The sequence below is a fragment of the Balearica regulorum genome, chromosome 1, assembly GCF_011004875.1.
Source record: "Balearica regulorum gibbericeps isolate bBalReg1 chromosome 1, bBalReg1.pri, whole genome shotgun sequence".
NCBI lineage: Eukaryota > Metazoa > Chordata > Aves > Gruiformes > Gruidae > Balearica > Balearica regulorum.
In genome coordinates this window covers 71,831,233-71,856,981 of record NC_046184.1, presented here as the reverse complement: position 1 = coordinate 71,856,981, position 25,749 = coordinate 71,831,233, and positions in this window count along the sequence as shown.

Genomic DNA, 25,749 nt, shown 5'->3' with positions numbered 1-25,749 from the left:
CATGCTAATTATATGAAATATCTCACCAGTTTTGCAAAACTTAGTTTGTCTCTTAGTTGTTTCCCTTTTCCCAAGCCTCTGCTAGTGCAAGTGTTGTTAAATCACACTTCTAACTCATCATACCTGAGGAAGACTGGCTACGTCTCGGTGGAATTCAGTGGAGAAAATGATGGATCTACGTAAAAGGCAGGTGGGTATATAACCTGGGCGTTTATACCTGCTCAGGATTTAGAACTCTTTTTGCATGACTGTCTTTATTATCAGTCCTGTAAATGAAAATGGTGTGTTTACACCATTGGCTGCGAGCACCCCATGTAGCTGTGAATAGCAAGTGGGAAAATTGGTCTAAATTGGTCTCCATTCTGCCACAGCTGGACTGTTTCTGTTCTTGAGCTAACTTCTTTCCAGCTGGCCTGGGCAAAATATCCAGAGTAGGCATAATCAAAGGAAAACCAGGAATGTCTTAAATGCATCCCTGTGTGATTAATGAAGGATCTTACTGACCTGAGAATTACAGCATTCGTCACGTAGTTTTGTGCTTGAGCTCTTTATGCAGCGGTGGTGAGGGTGTCTCTGCCCTGGGAGGTTTCACCGGTGCAATTCACTGGAGCAGCTCCACTTAGCCTACATAGACAGATCTTACAAAGCTTTGCTAATTAGTCTAGGCTCCATAACAGAGTTCCCAGTGTGGCATAATTAGAAGGATTGCTGCACAATAGGTATGTGATGTAAATTGTTGAGTCAGGTCCCCAAGCGTGGAAAACTATGAACAACCTGGAAATATAACAAGAAAAGAAAGAGTACTATGAGGAAAATGCATTTGTATTCTGAGAGCACAGTCAGGATGCAGTAAGGCGGAGTAGATCAGAAAATGACCATGCAGAAGAAAAGCATCACTCAAGGAAAAAGGAAGTGAACAGACTGTCGTGATGGAACTGGAAGAGACAGCTCTCTCAGGGGCTGTATGGAATATGTTTGTGAAAGAGCAGGAAGCATAAAAATGCAACACCATGGAAAAGAACTTTGATGACAAGTGAAGAGACAGTGACAGGACAGATATGAGACTGAAAGTAGCTGTAGACTGAAAGAGAAGGAATGGTAAAGAAACAGAAAAAAGGTGTTAAGAGTAGAACTTGTGACTCAGCTGTTGCACAAACTCTTTGCCTAAACTCACAGGTGCCGGAGAGATGATGAAACCATTTTACGTCAGGCTTTTTTTGGAATGTGAAAAAGAGGATTTGTCTGAGGGAAAGGGCAGCAGGTGAAGTACTCTAGTGCTGATCCCTGGCTGCTGAAATGACTCATGCAAGCCATAGGCAGCTACACATAATTAGGGGTAACTGACACTGCTCTAATCTGTGACCAGGAAGTGTTCAGCCAGTTTATTGCTACCTCTCCACCTTCTCTTGAGTTGCTCTACATATAGCTCTTGTTTCGCAGTTATGTTCCTCAGTGAGCATAAGATGCTCTCTGAAAGAGAAAACCAATGTTTAGGGAAATTTGGTTAAGGCAGAAAACAGAGAAATGCCTTTTCATCAGATCATTCAGACACCAGCAAGGTCTTCATAGAGGAACAGGTGGAACCAATTTGCAAAATGTTTTTTGAGATTACTTACTGTATGGTAAAATGTTAGTGGTGTCAGAACACTTCATTGGAAACTTTGAAGAACACACCTACTAAAATAATTTCAATCATATGTTATACACACACACATACATATATATGAGAATGACAAACAGTATTTTATATGGAACAGTAAAAGGAGGAAAAAAAAAATCAGTCAAGAAAGATCAGGATTCTCTATAAGACATAAAAACCCCAGAGTTTTGTGCTTACTGACTGCAAGACACTGAGGGGAGGATGTAATGAGGTGCACTGCTAAACCTCCTCATTATCTAGAAGTTTCAGTAGCTAGAGTATGGAAAAGATTGGTTAGATCATGCAGCTATTAAAGCAGCATTGACGATATATCTTTGCCTGTATCAAGATTAATTTTCTGAAGATTATACTAGTACATCCATACAAATTGTGTCATGGGTGTCTTCAAATAGAGCAGAACTATGCTCTAAGAAATGTGGTGGCTGGAGACAATAAGCACATACACTAAGTGAAGGCGGTTCATTCCTGCCTGTCTGACATTTATTCAGCCAGAAAGAAAATGGAAAGAAAAAAAAAAAAAAATCTGACGAGGATGTAATTTCTCTGTTTCTCTGTAATAAGAAATTGTTCTCATCGGTTTCTGAAACACACTACAGGCATTCTCTAAGTTAAAGACTGTCATTTCCACCATCTACCTGTGAAGAAAACAGAAAATTGGACTTCTCAGTGAAGGAGGAAAGAGCCTTCCACTGCCACTTTAGGGTATCTGCACAACAGAGGTGTCCTTTACTCTAACAGCAGACATTGAAGACTTTATATTGCTTAAATTCCTATTGAACAGAGCTGTCAGCAGATATAGCTATGAGCTCAGTGATAGCTTCCCCAGTCAGAAGTGTACTCCAGAAAAGTCTGTGAGATGACCAGGAAGGAATATGCAATCCAATTTCCAATAGTATGGGTCAACAGAAATTGTCCTCACCCTAAGTAAAAGTGAAGGAATGGTGGTTTCTAATGCAGGAATGGCTTGTTTAATTTTTCAAATCATCCCTGTAAAGACAGGCAGTGTAGCCTTATGGAACAGTAAACCTACAGCTGAATCTGAGACATTAAAATAAGTGGTACAGATAGAAAATAAAAAAGACTCAGCTGCCAGAACATGATTAGAAGTGTGTCTAGTTTGCTTTGTTCGGTTTTTGCTTTAGTAGTTTAAATCACAGTTCTTAGTATTAAAACATATCAGTTCAGGAAGCTATTAATATCCTCTGAGATTTAGAAGTAATTACATTTAAAAATGGAATTGCAGAAGATGTATAAACAGGAATGATGTTTTAAAGAAATTAAACAAAGACCTTAATTGCAAATCCAGTCATCTGGCTGAGAACAGGAAGGAATAAACCTTTGTTAAATAAAGTCTCGGTGACATGAAGTAGTAATAATCTGACATTTTATTGCATGAATTAGGTGTTTCTTTCTAACTACTAAATACTTGCCTGATGATCAGTCGCTGTCACATTTAAAACTGCAGGCTTCACTAGAAAAATCGAGTGTGTCCAACGAGATGCATTGCTTACTATGTATCTAGGACAACAGTACTAGGCTCTAACATAGACTGTGGTCCTAACACAGACTCTGGCCATATCATGTTAAGTTCCTTTCAGTAATTCCATGGTAATAAATAAGGACAATAAACATTTGTAATTCTAAATGAGGCTGAGAATAGTCTTGGTCTCTTTTTGGGTCAGGTATTCTTCCATAGCAACCCCTGATAAGAAAGATTCTCTCACTGTAAGTGAAATTGTCCAAGTTTTTTACTTTTAGAGTCTAGATAAAAATTGAATCCTGTTCAGTTCTCTTCTACTCTTTTCTTAAAAATTCTTAAATGGTATGAATCTTACTCAGGTTCAGATTTTGTTACAAGGCCCAAATTTAAACCATGTTTATTTTCATTAGCTTAGCTGGAATTTTTAAGGAGGTTTGGGTGAAGTATAGAGTTTGCATTACATTTAGAGAAAAATTTGGCTGATTGATTGGGTTGGCATTAGAGAATGCTGATTTTACAGCACAATCACAACTTGGCAGATGCCACAATACTTTTTTCCATCGATATTTACCTTAATTTTTTATGAGATCTTTCATCAGATGTATTCTCCTGATGATTACACCTATGTTTGATTTAAGATGATGTTATAGTATGCAGCAAAACGCAAGGACAAAGATCTGCTGAAGCAAATGATGGGGATCATGAGGCAAAAAGACACTAAGAAGATGATCAGTTATATCACATGCATGTATAGTTTCCTCACCTTAATCATTAAAGAATGACTACACTTTTTGACATGTTACAGCAATTCTTTAGTTTGTAGTTCAGGAAGGTCATGCAAAATTGAGAAGAAGGAGTATAAGGAGAATCACTCTAGGTAACCTTTGTGTACAGTAACAACCAAAATAGCTCAACTATTAATAACAACTACCCAGAATAAATATTTGAAAACACTGCTGTGAAATGACTGACTTTCAAGAAAAAAGTTAGCCAGCTGTATACAATCTCTAATGTGAAAAGCATGGAATTAGAAAAAAAAAGTTAACCTGATTTGTTTTCTCAGCTCTGTCATGCAATATCAAAAGAACAGTATGACGTTTATTTAAGTTTGTGGTTGTGCCATAAGCCTTGGATTCTACATAGTTAAAGTATTTGTCTGAATTTATTGAACAAATAACTGGAATTTTAAAAAGTATTCTTCGTGTTTATCAAAGTTTTCACTCATTAGAACGCAAATCCCTTCAAAATTGTTAAGACTATTTCTTGCTCTTTTTGTAATAGTACATTCTAGGTCTTAAATTTCACCTTTTATAAGAGGATATTTTCAAAATTTTTGAGGCTATTAAACAAATGCTTTCTCAGCCAGAAACATGAATTACCACAGTGCTTACTTTTGACTATAGAGGAACAAAAATAAGAGCCTCAAAGTTGCCTGCCTAAGCTGTCTGAGTCTTCTCTCAATTACTGGTGTATATCTGCTGAATTTTCCAGTTGAGAACCTGATCTTGCGTAACTGAATTCAACGAGATATTTGCCATTGACGTTCCGAGAGATGTGTTGATGTCTTTAACGAAAAGTAAACCCCAAATTGTTCTCTTTCTGAGCTGAGCTAGCCAGGGCTGGAAGCTGAAATTACAGCTTCAGTGGGGTCCTATTTCCAGTCCTGTAAGAAGAGAAAAAAAGTGACCAGGAAAATGAGAGCAGCTGTAATCACCGATCTCTGTATTTAAAGCCATCAGAAAAACCCCAGGAATCTTTAAAATTAATGAGTTATCTTTGTCTGTAATAATGATACATGTGAACAAATGTCTTTTTACTTGCTCTGCATTTCACTTCTGAGCAGGTAAATTGGATCCCCCCGCCCGACTCCCCCAGGATAGCTGTACATATTCTGTCGACATTACGACAATACTTTGGGTATTTTGGAACATTTACTTTTACTGTCGAGCCTGTTTGTTGAATTTACACTATGTAGTATCAGCACAGATGCTTTGTCCCAGCAGCCTTTGAAGAGAAATGTTAACGAGGCTTGTGCACGGGCATGAACAGCAGGATCAGAGCTCTAGGAAATACAGGGAAGCATGAAACTGCCTGAGAACTAGGCATAAAATGAGAGTTAATGATTGAGAAGCGGCAAGTGCTTGTTGCTTACTGAATATATAGCTCTGGGGTATTTCACAATGCAATTTCATTGAACAAAAGCCTACTAGAAGATAAGGAAAATGTACTAATTTTTGATACCAATATAGGTACAGACTTCCCTATGAATATACCTGTATGTGTGTGCCTGCTTATTTTATCTGCAAAGGCATATTCGTGACTCTACTTTTTCAGTGGGATGAGCTATATGTTGCAGTATATCCTAGGAAAGGTAAACTATGAATGGTACTTGAAAGCTGAATTGTACTCTCATATGATAAAGTTCTGAGCTTGGATGGAACTTTCAGATGGAAAGTCAATATAACTAATAATAAATCTAAAAGATTATCCTCCAGTCACATCACGACACAACTAATTCCTAGCACTCTACAGATTTTAATTCTGTCGAATCCAAGTTAAGGTGTAACAGCGTTGTAAGGCAATAACCTAACATAGCTGTATTTGCAATAGAGACGTGGCCTTCCTGGTGAACTAGAAATAATTCATGACTTCTGCACACAGTGTTAAGACTTTCAAAGTTCAAGAATATGCTTAAGAGAGTTAGAAGCCTGGCAGATAATGTGAAAGATTCTGACTGGATTTTTGGTGAAGTGACCGAGAAGTTCTTTTTGATTGAAAGATGGCTGAACTGTTGTAGAATAGCAAATGGGCAATTGCATTCTTTGCTGTAGATTTTACATTAACATTTAATAAAGAGGAATAAAATCAGCTAATAGTACGGCACTTCTGCTTTTCTTTATGCCATATATCACATAGAGAAAACCTACAGTGAAAGAAAATACAGGCTGCAAAATTAACTACAGGAAAAAAGGGGAATTAAGATTACCTGTATGTGAAGTTATCCTTCCCTTGTGTATATTAATTATTCTACAGTCTAATTACATGATCACATATTAATTTTTTCTCTAGACTCCAGACTCGGTCATGCACAGAATGGATGGTGCTTACTGCCTAAGGATTTTTCAACATTTGGTTCAGTGTGCAGCCCCAGGCCTCCCATAGATTCAAACCACATTCTGAAAACAAAATTTTTTCATTTCCACATGGACTATTCTATTTACATTACAATATCTAAGTGCCTAACCAATATTAGTTGAACCAGTTCCTAATACTTTGTGAGCTAAATTGCCTTATGACCTTCTATTTACAAAAGGAAAGTGAGTCACGGCAACATCTGGTTGTGGCAAGTAGTGTAGAAAATGTCAGCCAAAATGGTTAAAGTCTGGTGATGTCATGAGGTGCTAATTAGATGACCTAGTGATAGAAAGCATCAACACAATCTGTAAGTGCAATTGTGCCCTGTAGTCTCTCTAATATTTTTTAGCATTTTTGTTATAGTTACTTCCAGCATTCTAGGCTATATTTGTAGTAATATAACACTTTGTAGTAATAACACTTTAGCCCAGCATTTCAAGAGTAATTATATAGTGCTTCGTTATAAAGTACTGGAGTAATAGGATCGATGCCTAAAGCTGCTATAGCTTGCTTATTTGTGAGCTGTGATCTTGCAAACAGAACAGGGTCATGTTAGGCAAATACTTCAGAGTAATTTCAGGAGAGGTTTTCAAGGAAATTTTAGATGCCACAGGGGATTGTAGGAGCATGCTTATTCTTCAGTGAGTACTGCATAAAACTATACTTTCAATATGCTGAGTATCTCCACCTTGCTGTGAATTTTCCAAGAGAACAAATGATCATACCATGACTTTCATATTGGGCTTGTGGTGACATCTCTAAAGAGATCACAAAGACCTCAAATTATTACACCACAAACCATGCCATGTGTTATAATAACCAAAACAAATGAAAAATATATTCAGGTATCTGGCATACTTTGCCAAATAGAAAGCCATTTTCCTGTAAATTTAAGTGTGTGCTAATGTAGGTGTGGAAGACACACACTGATGCATACTGGAGTTGACAGATGAAAAACTTGATGACCTTTTTTTTTTTTTTTCCCAGAAGGAGAATATATTTAAAACAATTCAGAATAAAGTGAATAAAACCCAGGTTTGAACAGACACTTCCAGAAATGAGCCTGTGTATAAGGGCTGGTGCAAGAAAGTGGGAGTTAGTTGTATTCTGAGTGTGGCACTTACTTGCTCTTTAGGTGTCAGTTACTGTTACTTTTGTATTTCCATCGCCTACATGAGGATAATATTATTGCACAAGGATTCTGTGAAACTTAATATAAAGAAAACACTTTGAAATGGCAGAGAGAAAGGTATTATATAAATATCATAAATACTGAAAACTGTAAGACGCTATTGAGGGTTGCATACTTATTCCTGGATAAGAATTATGAGTTTGTTCCTTTTCCTCGTATTGTTTATATTTCTTGCAATATGTATGAGACACACGTTTTACCCGTATAGGATCTTGGATTTTTATTTATTGTAAGACATTTTATTTCTTTGTTTTAAAGGAATGTTGCATGTATTTATCTGCATGCAAATTTCTTATTCTATTCAGGTGCCTAAAGCCTTCGGTAATTGAAGCTGTAGTGTAAAATTTACGGTGTTGTTTGTGAGTAGCTTACTGGAAAGTAAACAAAAAAAAAAATCTAGTATTCTCTGCCTTGCTTCTATAACAAAAAAAATTTAGTTTTCCTAGCTGTTAAACTTCAATCTACCTCCTAAGGTCTTACTGTAAATTTCATGCACCTTATTAATAACACTGGACTGAATTGCTAGGATAAAGACAGTTGTAAAGCTTATCTCCTACTCCACAGTTGTTAAGTTGTCAAATCAGGGCACTTAGGTTAAAGATTAATTCTACTAAAACACCTACTCCAGTTAATTCCCAGAAACATTCTGCAATAGGACATATCAGACTAAACACCATAAATAATTGTAACGAAATATGATTTTAAGGTAAGATGTATGTGCTGCTCAGTTTATGGCTGGCTTTATTTGTACCAGGCTAGAAGAACATGAAATTCATGTCCCCAACACCTCTTCTCAGTGTCTGGGTGTTGCAGTTGTATCATTTAAAGCATATATACGCTTGCAGCCTGCAAGTGTCATCATTAACTCCCTACACCTGAAAAAATTAAAATTCCTGCAATGGCCTAATGATACAAATGGTCTTCTGATGATGCATTAAAACAAAAATATTTGAGAATTATAAGGTGAAAATTAACAATGTCTAAACTGCCCCTGCAGTCCTCCTCTTTCCCAAGAGACATTAACCTCTGTCTCTGAGTTTTTTACTAAAATTAATTTTCAGGCAAGTTCTTTGACATCAAAGATAACTTAAGGAGCGTCTGGCATCCTGTACCTCTGTCTCCCTTTGGAAAGGTAAATTTAACCCAGAAAATTCCAATGGATGGCTTTGAACTGCCCTCATCAAGAAACGTACAAAAATCTTTCCGAGATGAGACGTAATCCAGGCAACAAAGGTTGGACCCTGGAATTAGGGAAGCTGGTTTCTGGCAACTACTGTTGTTGTACAGTTACTGTGCATAATTTAGCTACTTAAAGAGCATTATGAGCTGAGCGGGACCTGCTCTACTCACACTTAAGTCTTTGAATCAGTCTGAACATGAGTCAAAGCTTGGTGCTTAGAACATTAAAGTGATCCACTATACACCATGTACACACAACTATAAGGAGTTGTGTGCAGTTTTAATTTTATTTCAGTTCTGTGTTAACTCAGGAATTCCTAGGCATGCCTTTTTGCTGATTATTTCATTACCATATGATAGACTAATAGCATAATCCAAGTGCTGAATATCTAGTCCCACTGGGGGATTTGATAATGCAGATGTCAATGACCTGGCAGAGTATTTATGCTAATGGTTTCCAGTAATGGATCAGGGCTGAAGTCTACTGCGTGTGCCAAAGGATCTCCGTATCCTGTGGCACAGCAAACACAGTCTGTCACTTCCTTGATCTGCCAGGTCTGATCCCAAGTGTGCAGCTTTTATTTGGAAACTGAACAGTTCTAATTGCTGTGACAAAGGAATACCACAAATATAACATTTCAAGAATAGCCTTTTTTTTTTTTTTTTTTGGGGGGGGTAAAAAAAAATCAGTAATGACAAAAACCCCTAACTGCCCCAAACTTCTCTATCAATCAGAAAACAAAACGTCCGTGTCTAGAAAAACCCAGATGACATTTTAAATGATCAGCAGTTTAGCATTTTTGATTCATATACTATTTTATATGCCATAATTCATGACTACTGTGTTTGAATCAATTATATCTACTAAAACAATACAGAGCATCAAAAACATCTCTGTTCAAAATACACCATTTTAGGATAGCTCCTGTATTCCATCTCAGGATTATAAGATAGATATATATATATATATGCAGTTGGGTTTCCTGTCTTCCAAGTAATTATATTTTGCATGACTTGTTGTACCTGAACTGATTTATCATAGGTACACTTACCTGCAGCTTTTCAAAGAAGTTTTGGACTACTAAATCCTATTTTTCTAGTACTCCATGGGAGTAGAGTTTCATAGGTGTTCCTTAATTTAATTTTCCTGTTATCATACAAAGGTATCACAGAAGAATCGGTATATATCAGAAAATCTAGAAACAGTGACCTTTCCATGTCACCTTAATATGAAAACCGAAGTCCATGACTGAACACATCTCTTTAATCAGCTGAACAGAAAAAGATGAGATATGAACAAGTGGAAAATAGGAGAGACCAAAATGGATTTCAAGAAAGCAGGGATACGCACCCAGAAGGCACTGCTGCAAACACGGCTGAGTGCAGAAGTAATGTGGGCCGTTAGCAGATTTGCAAAACATGTGTGCAAATCCTATTTTTGGATTAAATGAGTCATGTTAACTACATACAAGCCAACAAACGCTCTGAGTACAACAGAAATAACTTAAATGCAAACACGTCCTTCAAAGAATGTTGGGGGTGTGGGTGTGTGTGTATGTGTGTGTAATTATTATTATTTATTTTTTTAAACAGGCAAATGACCTGTTAGCAGAACTGGCACAAGACATAGGCAGTTGCTTTGGGAGGCTGTTGACAGGAGGTGGTAGACATCTCCTTTGCCTATGCCCATATGTAGCTAGGTCAGGCTTGCTGCCAGCCAGCTCAGTGAGTGCCACAGCAAAGCAAAGAATTTAAACTGCCATCATCTTCCCCCACCAGAAACAAAGAATGAGGCCACATTGCCCAAATGATATTAGTCAGGAGAAGACAACTTTCTCCAACCAGGTAGGTTCAGTGCCCTTTCTCTCAGGAACCAGCTTCCTGTCCTTCACATAAGGAGTTGCTGCCTGTGTCAACCTTTTTCCCTTTCTGTGTTGAACTAGAAATTACATGAGAAGTGACAGAAGTTGCAGCTGGAGGTTGCGTGTCTTCTTCAAGGTTCCTCTCCAGCAGACCCAAAAACTTCTACAACTGGCTAGATATTAGAAGTTAAGGTGCTTACGATAGAGCTATAATTACTTTCTGATACAAACATCTCCTTTTGTCTCATGAGCATAATAATAATAATTCATCACATATCAAATGCTTTGATGTCTTACATTTACAAATATATCTCCCTCTGTCATTGCTCTGCTATAGAGAAAGGAATTGGAGGGAAGAGAAGCAAGTGTGTATTGTGATGATTAGCATGTGCTCCTGTAGCTAAACTGATGGAGCATAAGGTAGAAACCATCAGCTTCACTTCTCAGAAAGATATATCTATTGAAATCTGACTCTATTTTCTTAAGCACAAAAGTGACCCAGTCTTAAACTCTTTATTTCAGATACAGTTGACTAACAGGATTGACTTAGCTTTGTGCTAACAGTCCAACTTAAACCAACAGGAACCCTATCAGAATTAACTTTAAGACTTCCTGGCAACAAGAAATTGCAGTTTTCTTACATTCCTTCCTCCTGGACTTAGTTGTATTCAGAAGTGATCACAAGTCCTCAGCCTCTCAATCTCCTAAAACTACCCCTAATTCCAGTTTTATTCATATCACAGTGAATAATTCTCACTCCACAACTAACAGGGCTCTGCAAGGTTACAGAGAAGGGGTTACTGAAGTGGTGCAAAGTTTGAAGAAGGCAAGGCAAGCATGAGAACTGGCGCAGGTAACGGCAAGTGGCTTTTCCTTAATTGTAGTGGGGAACAGATGACTATAGGACTCTAACCGTCACAACGTAAAGGAGTGCTCCCGGAGTGTTTGGGGACGTCCTGGTACGGAGCTGTGGCTAGGGTTAGGTTTTCTAGGAGTAGCTTTTGCGAGGGTACAGCAGGGAATGCCAAGTAGAACAGCACTAAATACCTTTAGTGTTTAGTTATAGGTCCTGTAAATATCCATGGGCTATGAAGTATGACAAGGGTTAAAAACTGGTGTTAGGGGTTAGGACTGTAACATCTAGAAATGATGTTTAGTGTCAAACATCAGATAAACAGTAAGATTGGGGAGAAAGCCATTGCTGGCAGATATTGCCTTAAACTTCACTGTAGGAGAGGATCATGACATTCTCTGACATGGTATTAGGAGTAAAGATAAGGATGAGGTACAGGCTAAAGAAACTAGGTTTACAAATCCTGCTCTGAAGCATCTGTGAGCCAGACTCCTCCTGTTCCCAACTCTGTTAATTGTGTGTGCTTTATAGTAGCTCATTATTCTGTCTCCAGTTGTAATCCCGACTTGAAACCTGCTCTCTTCATCATAACTCAGCCCTTCTGAGGACTGTACTGGAATTACCACATACAGAACCCACTACACTTCCAGAAGCCACAACAGCACAGTCTTTTTTTTTCTGTGAATTAGTATCGAACCATTAAATAGTATCCTTAGTCAACCATTTGCCAGGATATGTAGGAAGTTTCCAACAGAAATAAATATCGCTTCTTGCCAATGCTACCACCTCCACATCCCTAGTCATGTTTTTTAGGATGAAGGGGAAGATGTTTGTTTGTTCCTTCAAAAGGATTAACAGACTATTTTAATAAAAGTACAGGTGATGTGTTGGCAAAATTTTAGTAATTACAGTCTGCCTATCTGGTATCCCCTACTGTGGCTGTTCACTTTCCAGCAGTGTTGTAGAGTTTTTTCTATCAGAAATCACCATGGTGCTATATTTTACAGAGAATGACACAATTCTGAATTACTATTGTGGTTTGTGATAAAATACACCATTTGTATCAAAGATTTATATGTGAACTGTACCATTCCAATTAGCTCTTGGCTTTGTGAATTTAGGTAAAAGTTTAAAGCTCCATCAGCTTGACCAGTAAGATGCTTTACCCTCTAGCTATTGCTTTGTCATTGAATCTTGACTGTATAATCAATCAAGACTCTCATTTCTTAAAGCATTTTCTAGCCTGTGATAGAATGTGAGAATACCACAGCAAATAAGAGAAATACATAGATGCTGCCATTACATTTTCAGGAAAAGTTATTAGAAGATGGAAGCATGAATTACTGGAAAATATTTTTTTTTTTTTATAGGACAATTAGGCAGAAAAAAAGGACTAGAATCAGGCAGAGTTTTGTATGTATCCTATGCAGAAGATAAAATTTTCAGATAGAGTTTTCTCTGCCCAAACCATGGTTAATAATTTTGTGTTTTGCAAAACATTATAACCAGCAGAATTGATGAGCAGAACTTAGCATTGGTTCTCAAAAACCTGCTCTGTTTAAGAGAAATCATCCATACACATTTGCTAACTGCTAACTGGAATTTGAAGTTCCCTAACTAATATGGAGTCACAGTACTGTACATTACACATCTTTTATGGGACTTTTACTTTTCTGAACCCCAAAAAAATCAACTATGCAAAATCCAAACATGGGAAGAACCAAAGCACTTAAAGATATTTGAACACTTGTGAGAAAACATCTGCAAGAGAGTTCTGTGTATTTATTATTACTGATGTGGCCTGCAATCAGAACATCAGTCAAGGACTCATTCTGTCACAACATTTACTGTCAAAAAGATAATACTTACCTGTAGCTAACAGCTAGGGAGATAGCACTGCCATATATAAATTACTTATGTGAGAACTGAGTGTAGTAGTTCAATTTTTTTTTACTTTGCACACAGCAAAGGATTGTAATAGATCAGCAGCTTAAATGGGGTTCAAAATACATGCTAAAAATACCAACGAGGTGCTGCAAAACAAACCAGCAATTTTGTTCATTGTCTTGCTGCTGCTAGTCCTTGAATCAGCTATGTAATACCTTCATCTCAGTTTATCCTATTCTAACAAATTCTTTGCATTTAGTTCCCTAGTTTCAGAATCTTCTGAAAAGAAAAAAAAATCCTTCCCTGAAATGTCTCTTTTTAGTTCTTTAGAGGCAACAGCTGATCACTTCCCAGTGGGATCTGATAACAGCATGTGCAGTTATCAGGCTCCTAGCTTCCTCACCTTTAGAGGACTTCTGTAACAGATATCGAACAGTCTCATTTAAAGAAACAAGACTTTTAGTTTTAGCCATAGAAACTGAGTACTTAAGGACATGCTGAATCATATTATTCCAACATGATTCACAATAGCGCCGCACCGTACATTTACACACCCACAACTTGGGAATTTCGAAAAGGAAAAGGGAAAAATCAGTATGTTCTATGTAGTCCCTCTCACCCTCCCACAGAGTATAGAGAACCATCTCTTGTTCTTCCCTGACATGACCTCCCACCTCTACACTTAAAACATCACGGCCGCTGAAAATTCAAGGTGGCTGCAGCGATGGGCAGAGGAAAGGGGATATTATTTATTACTGACAACTCGCAGAGAACCAGAGACCAGACTAGAGTAAAATATGTGGGCTGAGAGAAAAGATGCATTATAACATGTTTCTGGACAGCTAAATAATGGTCTGAAGGGAACTGCTGCATTGCACGCTTGTTGCTGTAGTCACCAATTCCTCAATATTTAAACTGGTTTGCAATTAGAATATATACAGAAATATATTCCACCTTTTATTGTAATGACAAACATCAGTTATAAGAGAAGCATCGGGGTTGTGGGTGGGCTGTGGTGTGTGTCAGTAACTGCCCTCTGATAGCCCTGAAAGGGTCTTACACTCTTCTGCTCCTGAAGAATTTATGGATTTGACCTCAGCAAGACTGAGTACACATTCTTCATCTTATATGACTGAAAGCAGGAGGACGTTCAGAAAGACAAAGTACTACCACAGTAATACTGCAGTCCTTGTGCTAGGCTGCCGGCAGCACTGCAGTTGTCAGCAGAGCCAACAGTGGAACCGAACAGAAACATTAAAAAGGATGCATAAGAAAGCTTTAAAAAGCTAACATCTGGATACAGTTACTGCAAAACTTCACTGCTGTGACTGACATCTGGACTGACGACCTGCCAAAACCTACCTATTAAGCAGCATGACTTAGTGATTCTGTTGCTCAACTGGACATTGGAGGATGGCAAATGATTACACGTCCCCATTTGTTAGCTGGAGGAAGGTTGTGGCAATGGCTCTGCATGCAGCAGCCAGCACCTCACGCACCCGGCTGTGAGGGGCTCGCCGAAGGTCATGGCCCCGCTCTCTGGTTGATGCTGTGTCAGAGCACACGCCGGCCTGCTTCCTGCTGCCGCTGCTGCCGCTGCTGCTGGGGTGGCTGGGGATGGCCCCAGTGGGCAGCAGCAGGACGCCTGATGCCCCAGAGTACTCCTCATCTCAGTTTTGTACTTACCCCTCTACTTGTTTTCCATCCCATTGCGGCAGCAGCGCAACGCCAGCCCTAGCTCCTGGCCTTGTGACGGAGCACAATTCAAGACGCCAGAAGCCAGCTCTGGGAAGGTTGCAAAGGGCTCAGGGATGGCCATAAGGGCTGTAATAGAGAGCTACAGTTTGCTGACACCCGTCCTATTTATGCACACAGATTTTGGGTTATTCACATAGCTCACCAGGCATGCAAAACTAGAGGTTGGTTTCAAAATACCTCTTTGAAAATACAGTGGGATATATTTGGACTATGTCTCTCCACTATTAAAGTTTTTAAGAGACAGTGGTACGAATTCTTTGAAGGTGGTCTGACTTTTGCATACGGACTAGAAGCAAGATGATAGGCTGAGCCATTTTCAGAGAAGAAATAAGGACGTATTTACAGAGTTCTGTAGTAAACTTGATTAATCTGTTTATTTTACTTTTGCTAACAAACAAAGCAAGAAGCCTCTGCTGTCACATGAAATAATTACATCAACAAAACAAGAGTTCTCTACCTGAATTTTGTTTTGAATGGTGAATGGGAAAGAGGACTTGATTATATGACTATATTGCCTTGGAGAGACCAATTCAGTCCACGTCCTGATGGGTGCACAAGTGGCCAAAATTTATGTTTGGAGGAACGTTATATAACTGTGGGAAAGGTAATACATATTCTGATATATGGCAGATTTATTACTTTATATTCCCCTGTATTCCCCAACTTTGAAAGTTAAAAGTCTAGCAATGACTTTATGAGCATAACACTAAATGATCCATAAAGAAATTGCACTTATATCAGAATGTATGGTCTTCCATGTACATAGCTGAAAGTCAAAGCTGTGCAGCAAACAGGAGGGATGCTTCCTGCTGGCATTTATTACATTGCTATCGAGTCCCATTAATCCTGGAAGCAGTTTGCCGTCCTTAGCATCTGCATGGCAAACGCGTTACCAGGACATGCGGTGATGGAGAAACAGCAGAAACTGTTAACATTGAAATATGCCCAAAACAAGAGGCAAGCAACAGAAGGGTGTGACACACCTCATAGTTTGAATGAACATCACTTCAGAATTTGTAGGGTTTTTTATGGAAATTATCTCAAAGTACTTCAAGGCCTAGAACAGTCCTGCAGGTACCCTGCTTCTTCTCTGCCCAAAATAATTAAAACAATGTCCTTTTCTGGCATAATTAATTTTTACTTCTGTGAATTAGTTTCCTTGCATTCATAGCTCTTCTTGGGACTGATCTTCTGTTCCTCTTTTTTTTTGGATGTTTTTTTGTGGACCTGAACTGCTTTATTTCCCCACCCTTTGCAGCCCACAAGTTCTGCATTCCCTGAAAAGCCATTTTCTGTAGGGCTGTGCTTTCCAGCCCTGTCTGCCACAGCTTGATGATTCCTGGCATTCACTTTCTTAATTTTTCTGCTCTTGGCTTTGTGAACTCTGTAAAAAAGCCCAGCTCTGAGAGAGGCGTGGGACTTCACTGTACAACATTTGCCCAACTGTTTAATCCTTTCCTTCTCCAAGGCTATTTTGTTAGCTAGGCTCTAAGATGAGAAATGGCCATGATTTTCTCGACTCTTCTTGTCCCACAATCTTCCTTTCTATGATTTACTGCTTGAAGTGTCCTTCAAGTCATCTTTGTCCTCCATTTCCAGAATGGTATATTTGAATTTCTTTCCTCAAAAGGACTCTTCACCACCCCCACTTCTTCCTAGCCTTAGACGCTTAGTATTCATTACAAGTGTCTTGACCAACTTTCTTTGAAGTCAACAGTCATTTTTGTCACCTCAAATATAAGTTAAATCTTAATATAAATCCTATATATTCTAGTACATTCTTCAGAGAAATATGATAATTAGGTCATCTTACCTACCCCACCTCCTCAAATAAGGACAAGGAATTTGGTCATTATCTTCCTATTTAGACACCTAGAGGGTGGCCTGAATTGCAAGATATTTATCAGCCAGGTAGTTTTGTTGCACATAAAGTAAAAAACACATGAAGCAAGAGCATGAAAGCAGCAAGGGCGTGTTTTGAATCTGTTTAACTGCTACAAAATAAAACAGTAAAGAAAAAAATGACAAAATTCAAGAAGGTAGAGGAGCATAGACATCAAAATTTTGTTTCTGTTATTCAAATGGCAAAGGAGTTTTACCTACCAAGAGTAGACAATTTGGAGTATGGAAAGATGTGCTGTAGTCATAGTGAATTAAACTGAATGTGTAGTTATGCATCCAGTAGGGATTTAAAAAAAGAACAAACTAATATGCTTTACAGATATTTCAGAAGATAAAACCATTAAAGGGGAAAAGTTCAATTCAGTCTCTGAGTTGGTGTGACAGGGGTGGTGAAGTATGCTCTCCATGAATAAAAATAGAAAATTTATAAGTACATAAATGGATCAAGAGCCTCTTAAAACACATGCCCTACAGCATTCGCTTCCAGGAGTTCTAACACATTTGTCCATCAATACATGAATCAAAGAGATTAGCTTGAAACTATTTGCCTTGGAGAGAAGGAAAACACAAAACAAGAAAAGAGAGGAAGATTTTCTTTGCCACAATTTCAATTTCTTGCTATCAGAACACTGAATAAACTGTTTTATGTACAAGTTGCCAGGCTGAGCCACATTGTTCCCATGTTGAAGTTTCTCCAATTGTCTGCCACATTTGACTGCATGCAAATAATAATGCCCTCATGATGGGAAAGAGGAGAGAACAAAACTAGCATTTGTATGACAGGAATAAAAAGCTTCAATGCTTGAGAAGAAACATGATCAAAAGCTGCTAAAGAAACTTCTTCCTTTAAGGAAAATGTTACCAGAATACTGTTTAGGTTTTTAAAACAGCAACCAGATAGGCTCAGTTCATAAGACACACAACTACAGGTTACTGACATTGATAAATTAACATGATCTTTTTTTGCCATATCTCATTGACCTCATATCTCATATCGGTAGATATAATAAAACTAATGGAGATTATTCTTTTCATGCCTCCCAAATAGCAGATGTTTCGGATGCAACAAAAAGTAAGAACTCATATAATACATTACAAAACCCAAAACAAAACGCACCTCCCTAATAGTATTGCCAAAAAATTACTTCCCTAAAAATAAAAATAGACTTAAGATACAGAAAGTCATAATAACAACATTAATAATATTACTGCATTTAGAGTTTCCTGCATTACTAATCTTTCCGGCTCAGCTCATCTGCGCTTCCATTCCACTTCACATGCTCCATTTGGACTTTGACAGGGCACAAAGCATGGGACGTCTCATCTGTAGTACATAGATAATATAAAGAAATTGAAGGCAAAGAGCAAGAGACACAGATGGACAGTCACTGCAAATCTATAACAATGATACAGCATTGGCTTTGTGAGCTGTAAAATCTTTTCTAAATAAAACCGCAAACTTATCATACTTTTATACATAAAAATATGCTTACATAAACTTACTCACAAAATATGTTATTCTCTGATAGTTTATTCATTTATTACACTGCAATAAGTTGTCAAAAATATCTTGTCTCATATCAGGCAAAACATCCCACGTCTAATAAAAACAATGGCAAAGACATTTGGTCACGGAACCGAAGTGTTTGTCATCTGTGCTTGCCAACAGTAAATCCCACACCAGCTAAAGGCAGACAAACAGCCTTCTCTTCCACTGTGCTCTGGCAGCTGCCAAAAATCAAAATTGGACAGATCGCACATCGAAAAAAAATTTGGGGAGTTCAAGACAAATTTGAGGCATATGGTCACTGTACTACATATAGTTGTCTATCATTCATTGTTTGACAGGAAAATATTATTTTTCTATCTTTTATGTTCTGGTTTTTCCCTACCAATGCCTCTTACTGAAATTTTGAGGTCAAATGTGACCATTTCTTGCTGCAGGATGAAGATTTTTTTAATGATTAGGCCCTAATCCAGCTCCAATTAAAGTCAATGAAAAGACTCTAATAGCTACATTGAACCAGGCACAGTGCCAGCGCTTCCAAACTTTGCAAAAGCCCTAAACAAAGGTGCTTATTGTACAGCGAATGCCACATTCACTAATCCAGCTAGCTACATCCAGTAAAGCGGTAGGCAGATTTTTGCAAACTGCCATAACCTTTCTGACAGGCACTGACTGGCAAAAACTATGGCCAAGTTCACTGGAAAACTACTGAAAACAATATGATACAAAACATAAACCCCCATTTCAGCCCTTCATGAACGGGAACTATATTATCTGGGTTCTTAGTTAAGAAGTGCTTATGAATCTCCATTTGCAAGCAGTGCGTTAAACTGATTTACAGAAGCAGAACATTACTAGGGAGCAGAGCTGAAAGGGAAACTCAGTGAGACTAACAACTCGGAAAACCAAACAACTGAAAATGTGCAATACCACCACACCTCAGAATACAACGAGCGAGAGCAAACGTAACCAGCCATTAGCCATCCTCAGCAATACCTTACATGCTCACTGGTGTCTAGATGTGGATGAAACCAGCTCATGAGCGAAAGGATCTGTTCTCCCAAGGGCAGGGGTAGCAGGGATCCAGGTTTGGGAATACTGCTGTCCACCCCACCCCCAGTGGTCAGCATTCACTAGAAAGTGGAAGTGCCAGTGAACCTGCTGCTCTGGGCTGCTGATCTTGATGGACGTGCTGTTTGCTACCACTTTTACTTGTGAGTCTGGTTTGCCATTAGCCATTCCCATTAATCTGCTCTCTGAAGACTATTTCTACCCAAAGCTCTGACCAGAGCTGGTTAGTCAGATCACAGCAACACCCTGCAGCATCCCAGTTCTTTTATAAAGGGTGAGCAGGGCACAGACTCCCTCCTATGAAAAAACCCACCCAACAAAACAACAAAAAACCCCAAGTGATTCTGTGTGCCCTTCCTTAAAAATCCCCTAAAAAACCACATTGACTTTTACAAGTCCTTTTGCTAAGGATTCTTCACCTAAAACTTTAGCTATAAATACCTGCTTCATATGATTCCTTCACCCTGAAGCACAGAATTGAGCCAGGTTGTCCAGAATGTCTCAAACCTAATGAAGACGACCATATTCTCTTCAACTTTACAACCAGAAGTTCTTGAAAGAGAACTAAAAAAAATATTTCAAAATACATATTTAAATCAAATTTTTCTGGGTCTGGCCTCTTGTAATCATTTTAGCTATCCTGAAATTTATATGAAGGGAGTGTTTGTACCATTGTGGGCACCTGTGATTCTAGCATTTTCAGGGAGAGGCTACTTGCCTTCCTTAGGCTGCTATGTATTCTTCTCATTTCCACCAAATTACTTAATAGGTGTGCTTGATACCGTCTTCCTGTCAAAGTAGATTAGTGTTAAGTGGTTGTTACCTGCAGATGTTAGCAAGGATTCGGGGGAAAATTACGAGAAAATAATCTAGTACTTGGACATAGCAGTACAAGGATGTGAGAGCGGGCAAGACAAAGTCAGTCACTGACAAGAATATTTTTAAAGTTATAAGCTTGAAGTACCAGAATCACTTATAGGTATATGCGACACCACCAAGACCTGGTAGACATTGGATTCACACTGTAGTGGAATGGCCGTGCAGTGACTGTGACGCCAAATGTTCTGTGGGTGTAAACCAGCTAAATTTCAGAGAAGTCAATGGAGCTGCATCAGTTTAAACTATCACAAAATCTGACTATCAGACAATTGATAAGTTTTAATATATTGAAATGTCATTTATCTTTGAATGTATGCTACAACAAGTAAATACGAAGCATAATACCAAGAAATATTAACAACCATTTCAGAAATGCTTACCCCTTTTAACCGCAGCGTTCCAAGAGGCTCAAGAACAAAGACATTACAGCTTTATAAATACCAAGCAATAGAAAAAAGGAAAAAACCCAATTATTTCTGTACAGAATTGACATGATAGTCCTTGCCAGCAGTCCCTTCCTACAGTGCTGCTAGTGGTCTCTACTTTGTTATGCTATAAAAAGTGGGTGGTCTTTAGGTGAATACAGTGCTCTAGGACTGAAGAAATTTGGACATTCATTCCTCATTTGGCATCAGGTCAAATGCTTATATGGCTCACATAATCTAGCACTCACATAATTTTGTCTTTGAAATGGTTAATTATAAGACAGAGGCTGTATCCTGTTGGGTTGGTACAGATCAGTAGAAAAGGAACTTGCTCTTGCTCAGCTAAGACCTCACTATTGTAACTTCGTAATGAAACAAATAACATCATCTACATCTTTCCTCTAAGTGCTAACGTTGTCAAATAACTGTAAGCCCCAAAAGGCTCTTCTGGTTTCTAATGGTTAATTGAGGTTATATGCAGGGTCATCTCTCCAGAACAGATTGTTCCCAGAGACTCTGTATTTGTTAAGACTGAAAAGGGTAAATAGAATGTTAGTTTGAGTTGTGGGTTTTGGTTTGGTTGTAGGGGTTTTTTTCTTTTTTCCCTCAGGAAAAAAAAAAAAAAACCCAAAACCAAACCAAACCACATTTACTTTCTTTGTGAATCTCTAGAATAAATTATTGCAGTACTTTAAATGAAGACAGCAGAACTTTTTGTATGCTATTCCAACTGCACTACAATGTTTTAAAAGAGTAGGTGCTATATTAAGTCCACATCACAGTGTTGTTTGTTGTGCGTTTGCCAGGTCCAATTAAGCAAAATTTATCAAGGCTGGCAACAATCAGCTTGTTTCATCTGTTCGTTGAAAGGCCTGATCCATATTTTCTGTGAGAAAATTAATGGTTGTTCTGACTTGGAATACTGATCACCACTTCAGGTAAACAGTAAAAGATAAAGAAAGCTGAAGAGACCAGGACTGCCTGTGCAGTTTATTATCCTATATGCAAAGTATTACAGTTAATGCTCTATTTTTTTTTTTTTTTTTTTTTTTGGACAGGCAAAACATGATTAATTAACAAGCAACAAAAAGGCTTGGATATAACCATCATGCACAACATAAAATTTGCAGAATACTGCTCTTTTCCGTTAGCTGAAATCTGAGATACTGTTTATCATCTTACTGGAAATCTTTAACAAAATCACCGTAACATCAGTTATGTAGCACGTACTCAGTCTAACGGATATTTCCCTAGCTTTCTATCTAGCCTTTCTTTTTTTCTACTGGCTTTTGTTGATGGCTGTAAGAGAACATTATGAGAGCCCATTGAAAGTTGTGGTGCTAGACCAGTAGAGAATAGCTTGGTACACCCATGTCAGGAACAATCACAGAATAAGTTACACTTAACAGCGACAATTTTAGTACAGCTCACTCTACAGAAAACACCACATGCCGGAGTGTGGAGTAATGGAAAGATACTCTGCTACAAAAAATGTTGTAACGTGCTCTTATCACTGTAAGAACTATAAAATTTGTGCTCCATTATTCAAGCCACATAGTCTCCCAAAAATACTGACAGACACTCTTTTTACCTATCTCCTTGTCTCTGGATTGTATTGGCTGTCACTAATACGGCTCAGTTCTTTAAATGGGAAACTGTGGGTCATTCGTCTGACATCCTGGAGAGGCTGGTTTCTTCTGCCGTCGCTTACGCAGTGGCCATCTAGGAAACGCTTCACTCGCTGGTCTGCCTTTAGGGAGAGCTCACCAATCATCTGAAAGCAGATCGACATTTGTTGTCTCTTCCAAAAGACAGTTGCTGTTTTCTTGAACTGCTTGCTAGTCAGCTGGATTTCCAGCATTAGTACTGTTCCAAAATAACGACCACAGATGACGTGACATAGCTAACATTCCTGTAAATGAATGCTGACAGTACTGAGAGAATTTACAGAGCTTTGTTATCTAAAGATCTAATTAAATATTTGGGGGGGGGGGGGGAAGTTTGACAGCAGTGATTTAGAATATGACATCTTTGTTTATCTTTCTAAAAGCAATCTCTGGAAGAAAACAAAGTCTGATGGAGAAAAAACTTGTACCTATTTGGTCCTTTGAACTCCACTGAGAAAGTTATGTTTTGATTACTGTTCCACTACTCACATAAAGACTGTACTGAAATTATTTTTTGAGCTCTCTGAAAGAACACAGCAGAGAACAAGACATCACAAGTGAAATAAATTTTATTAATTTGGTATTATATTCTTCTTCTGACTCAAGATCATTTTTAATACCAGGCTGTGGCCTCCCTTCTGCACGATTTATGACAGTAAATAAGAGCGTACCATTCCCTTCCCCATTAGTCCTCATTTCCAGTTGGGAGACTTAATTTTGGAATTTCTATTGAATAGGCATATTTAAAGTAATGAATGGCCAGCAACCCAAGAAAGGCCCAGGTCTATTCTTAACTCCCAAGTAAATGTGACAGGGGAGAACTATTGTCTGATTGTTCCTCAGTACTCTTGCTCCAGTGGAGTCACTGAAATCCTCACAATGAATCTTAATTCAGACTCTGATGTGACCAAATTTCAGATGCCTGGAATTAGAGACTGCTTAACTAGACTGCTATGTATGACCCACATCCTTTGGATGCTATTTATAAAGACAAAATGGACTTGCCAGGGGCAAGATGGGACTTTCTGTCTCAGGAACTTTCATTAATTTCCCATGGGTTTTCTACTCGGCCATACTAATTTCCAACAAAAGTGTTGCTATAGTTTCTCTCTTTCCTCTTTGTCTTTAACTTACTACCCTTTCTGATCTATGTAATGATTATTTTTCTTTTTTTACTTTACTCTGACCTCTGAAATTACTAGCAAAACCGCAGCATTTGCTAGCAGACACTTCCACCTGAGATTATTTAACCAGCATATAGTTTGTTCACAGTGGCAAACTGTAGTAATTGCATGATATTCATTGGCAAATACTGAGCTAACTGCAAAAATGTCATTTTATTAATAAAGCCAATAATAATGGAGGTCCTTGAGTTAGGACGTGCTGTATCTCTGCCAAGTAAGCATTTTTCTTGCTTCTTCTTGAAATGAACTGCATATGAAACAACAAAGCATCAATTTTTAAGCAGTACACTAGATATGAGTTAGGAATCCTCCTGCTTCCCTAATCAGGCAGTGAATAGGGCACTCTTGGGTACTATTCTGAAAATATACATCTAAGTTCATTGTGGCTATAAGTGTTCATTTGTTATAAACAAAGATAAGGCATGCTTTGTTACAGCATAAAATCTGTATGAAGACACAGCAGCCATTACTTTCCTAGTAGCTGAAAACAGAGAGCAAGTTATTTGTACCGTTGGTCTATCCAGAAGTATGTTATAGTGTTCTATGAAGAGAGGAAACAAACCATAGTATGAATGACACATTCACTATTATACACTCACCATATAATAAACTCCTCTATTCCTATTTTCCGGGACAGCTGGAGGATATCCTATCACTGCTACATTGTATCCTGTTACGCAGCTGAAAGAATAAAGTCCCAACATCATATCATTTAAGTTCTTGCTTTTTCAGCTGAGCCTGATCTGTTCTGTGTACTTTGTATTTCTTACCATAGACAAACACAATATTTGGATGTTTCCGCCTGCTTATTTTGAATTTCATGGTTAATCTTTCTATCATATTAATCTATCAAAACATAAAAATAGTTCAATTCAGTTACAAATGTCATGAATGGAAAAAGGGATTCTCACAACCTACCAGTTACAGTTGCTCAGTTACTTCTGCTGTGTGATATGCATTTGTCGTAATCACATGCCTGTTAAAGCAAGGCACTCGTTTTGTGTAAATCTGATTCAGCGCTAGGAAAGTCCGGTTTCAATGTCAACTTCAAGAAACCACTTAGGGACGTGTTATGCCGTCTGCAGGAGCACTCCTGAGCGCTCAGAGTTCAGTGTTTAAGCACTACACTGGAACTGACCTCAGGCAAAGTGGTTACCGACTCCCATGCACTGGAGAGAAAGGAAGCTGTGTTTTGTATAATATTGATTACATACCTAGATGTCTAGATCTGTGTATAGCTTTATATATACAGAGTATATACATATTATAAGGCACCATACAATTTATTTTCTGGAGAATTTGCTGAGGAAGCCAAACACCAAACACCAAATATCAAGAAGAACATTTCAGTATGAATATTCTGTGACTGGTTGGGTTTCATATATTGTTTTTTCCCTTAACAAAACAACAGTGATCATCTTTAGCCTCTCACAACAGATATTTAAAGACTTACTAAGATCAAAGCAGTTGTAGTGAAGGACATAGCATGTTCCTGGGGAAAAAACAAAAAATCCAGATTTTGTTGCAAGACAGACCTCTCCTGGGTTCTTAGCTTAATCTGCTGGACACACTGGGTAGTTTAAGATTACAGTTTCAGTGTTTCAATTTTGCCACCTCTAAAACATGAACAGCAAGTGTTGCAGGTGGTACAATAGCTGAGATATACCTCAACACTAATTCAAGTATTCCGCAAGGCAGGGATGCTCCTAATACAGTCAGAGGGACACGTCTCTGTCTACTGAACACTTGCATCAGATATTGCATTGCCCTTCCTCAAAGCCTGAAGTTTTAAATGACTGGCTTTGAGCTTTGTCTGCTGCTCATACATATAGAAAAGAAGTTATGTATATTGTGTCAGGAAGCTGTTGCTCACAAGAATTATTATTCACACAGCACTTCTTTGATATCAAGTGTTATACACTATTATTTTAGTCTTCTGTCTTTTATACTCAAAAGAATATTGTACTATGTGACTACAGATAATTGCCAAGTGTTTGAATTTATATCCTTATAAGATAAGTTAGGGTAGACTAGTAGAAAAAACAGGACCCGCAATTAGTGCAGGTTAAGAGTGTTTCAGTGTGCTTTCCAAACCCCTTAAGTTGCCA